The 3,554-nt window shown below is 39.0% G+C and overlaps 1 pseudogene; it reads left to right on the forward strand.

The window, feature by feature from the left end:
- Window positions 1–3,148: 3,148 nt before the first annotated feature.
- Window positions 3,149–3,242, forward strand: LOC147498127 (small nucleolar RNA R71; annotated as a pseudogene).
- The last annotated feature ends 312 nt before the right edge of the window (window positions 3,243–3,554 follow it).

A 3,554-nucleotide genomic window follows, 5' to 3' on the forward strand; every position in this document is an offset into this window, starting at 1 on the left:
GCGAACAATTGAACTCTAAATTTATGGATTATGTCAACCCGAATCGTAATACAATAAAACGGCCTAAGCAAATCTAATGGGACATAAATATTTAGTATGGAAACACGAACACCCCACCCCCAAACAAATTTTTACAACGGCTAGAAAATTTGTTTTAGCGATAGGTGTTTTAAAGTCGATTCGAGACTTCCTAGGTTACTATGCTTATTCTTTAATATATATATATATATATATATATATATTTTTAAAGTAAAAACAATAAACAAGATGAACATAATTCACCCCATAGAGAAACATGACTCAAAAAATCGGAGAAAACATGCAAGAGTGGAAAACGTGAATTATGTTTAAACGTGGACTTAGGATCCGGTACTTACACAGCCACACACTCCATGGGGAGGGCCGGTTACCTTAATGGTGCACTCACCAATATATGGAAATGAGAGGAAGTGCACCAAATACAAAAGTTGAGTCGTTTATAGTCGGATACTTTCGAGACTTTATCTAAACATATGTGTGAATATCACGGTTTATCATATATCAACAACCGAAATTGTTGTGGATCATTCCATAAATAAATATCACAGAAAACATATTCAAACACAATCAAGCACCAAGATTTCCTATGACGCAACCTAGTAAAATGAAAACGAAGTCGGATAACCCTATTACTTAACCTAGCATGCACCTTTTTTTTCATTTTTGAATGAGTGGATGTTCTAGTAAATAAGTGTGGAAAAATGAATGGTTGTGGAGAATATGGTGGATATGGATAAGTTGTAGAAAGACAGCCTGTAAACAATGAGGATGTGGTTTTAGCACAAAACTCATTCATTGTGTATGTAAGGACTGTCTCAAGTCTGAAAATGAAGGTGTCAAATGGTTTGTCCTTCTGTGGTATTTGTTTACTAGGTGGATTTAAAAAATTATGAAACACAGAAGAAACCACAGGATCGAGTGCAAACTCGAGATTCCTTTGAAAGGGTGGAAGGAGGGGAATCGAGGTGGATGTTGTGCAAGGTAGTTCTTGATAGGGTGAATCGTCACCTGCTCTAAGAAACTCATCGAATTGCTCATCTAGATTGGTCATATCCTCGTTACTATTATAGTTCTCTACATCTTTGAGAAAGTCATCTATCTCATCCTCATCCGTAATATGTGTATCGACTAGTGTAGGGATGGAAATGTTAGAGTCTGAACTTCCAAAGGAAAGAAATTTGGGAATATGATTATCAAGGAATGTGTTGTTGAAATAATCTCGAGTAAAGCTCTCGATCATGCTAACCTCTCCATCCATAGACGAATCGGGTAACTGTGTCTTTGTTTTAAAACATTGACTTCAACAGCAAGATGGCCAAAAGACATGGACATTGAACCATCGCGGCAATTAATGAGCGCATTGGCAGTTGCCAGAAAAGGACGCCCTAAGATGATCGGGACAAAGTCGTTAACGACTTCTGTATCGAGGATGACAAAATAACCCGGATAGTAAAAATCCTGAATTTTTTACGGAACATTTTCGACGACACCCTTAGGATACTTAATAGACCGATCAGCTAATTGCAATGTCATTCTAGTGGGTTGCATCTCGTCTAGACCTATTTGTCTATACAAATAAAACGGGAGTAAGTTGACACTAGCCCCCAAGTCTAATAACGCGGTCGTCGTATAAGAATCTCCTAAGGTGCATTGTACAGTAGGACGACCAGGGTCCTTGTACTTAACAATTCCATTATGTTCAGATAGAGTTGGGAATTGTTCTGTTAAGAAGGCGTCTTTTGGTATATTGGTCTTACGCCTAATAGTACACAACTCCTTAAGAAACTTAGCATGGTGTGGTAGCTTTTTTATAGCTTCGAGGAAGGGAAGGTTTATAGTTAGATTCTTGAAAACATCCCTAATCTCCTCGTAATTTGTATCCCTAGTTAACATGGCTAATTTTTGTGGAAACGGTGGTTTCTGTCTATATGTATCAATGGTATTACCTGGATGTTTAACCGTGGCCTCTGTTTCTTAGGTTGTGTTGTGGCCGGTACCTCTCTACGATTGGTAGGCTCTTGAGTTTCTATTTCGTATCTAGTAATATAGCGGTGTAGGGGATCTTGGTGGGGTAACTATAGGCATAGTTACTTTGTTATCAACCACTCTACCGAATCCGAGGGTGGTGATGGCCTTTAGCTCCCCTACATTTTCATACTCATTACTAGTATTATCGGTTACCTCAAAGGCTGTATTTGTTGTTTTAGGATTAGGTATTTCGTTACACGGAAACACACCTTTAGGTTGGGCTTTATCTTGAGCCAACCGTTTGGTTAAATTATTAACGGATTGTAGAAGGCATTTGGTTGGATTGAGCCATGGTTTGGAAAAGTTTTTGGCTCACTTGTATGAAGGTGTCAAGCCGATCCGTTGTGTGGGGTGTAGTAGTCACGGGTGGTGTGAACTATTTCCGTGAATTATTTATGGGTGGATTTTGATAGTTATTATTTACCGGAACGATACCTCTATTAGCATTATAATTATTATAACTACTTTGACCTTGTGCTTGACCTTGTCGAGGTTGCACTTGGTAGTTATAATTATTAAAATTCCCCTGACCCTGTCCTTGTCGTAGTGGGGCTTGGTTAAAGCTGTGCGTAGGCCTAACATATTGATTATTATACCCTTGAGGTGTGACATTTTGGTTATTTCTCCAACCAAAGTTGGGATTTTGTCTCCAAAGGGCGTTAGGTTCACTATTAATGGAACAAGCCTGTTCATAGGCAATAGGATAGTGTGAGTCGGGATGCTCAGGGCTCCAACAGAAACTACATGGATTTGTATTTACATTCATGACAGGGATTGGCTTTTGTTGTATAGAAATGGCCTCTACCTTTTTTGTGAGGGATTCAATTAGAGTTTTAAGCTCAGGATCTGATTTAACCTCAAACATACTAGTAGCCTTAACTGTGGAAGAAGAACTAGCAGAGCGGGAATAATCGTCACTACCCCCCCAGTTGTTATTTAAACTTTAGTTTGATCCTCTAAAAATTTTAAGCCTCTCGAAGCTCCTTTGCTTAAGAAACTACCCTCATTCATTATGTCTAGGACTTCTTTATGGTGGTGTAGAAGTCCTTTGAAAAGGCACGAACTAACGTGTCTTTAAGCTAAGTTATGATGTGGACACTCTATAAGGAGATCGGTGAAACGATTCCAAGCCTCAAAAATGATTCATGAGGATTTTGTCGAAAAGAAATGAATCTTGGAAAGCATCTCATCCGTCTTTAGGGGTGGGTAAAAATGTTCCATAAACAAATTTGAACAAGTTTAGCCCACGAGTCCACGTAATTAGGCATTTGGGCGCTTAACCAAAGGCGCCTTATCGGGCTAAGGAGAAAGGGAATACCCTTAATTTAATTTGTTCCATACCAACCGTAGGATGGTGGAATGTTGTTAGGACTTGTTCAATCCTACGCGTGTCTGCCGATATAAGGTTTTTCATGGTCTAATCCATGAAAAGCGGGTAACAAATTAAAAATATTTGGAGGGATTCGGAAATCCCCCGCTGGGTCTGC

This window comes from Coptis chinensis, chromosome 5 (assembly GCF_015680905.1).
Source record: "Coptis chinensis isolate HL-2020 chromosome 5, ASM1568090v1, whole genome shotgun sequence".
Lineage (NCBI taxonomy): Eukaryota > Viridiplantae > Streptophyta > Magnoliopsida > Ranunculales > Ranunculaceae > Coptis > Coptis chinensis.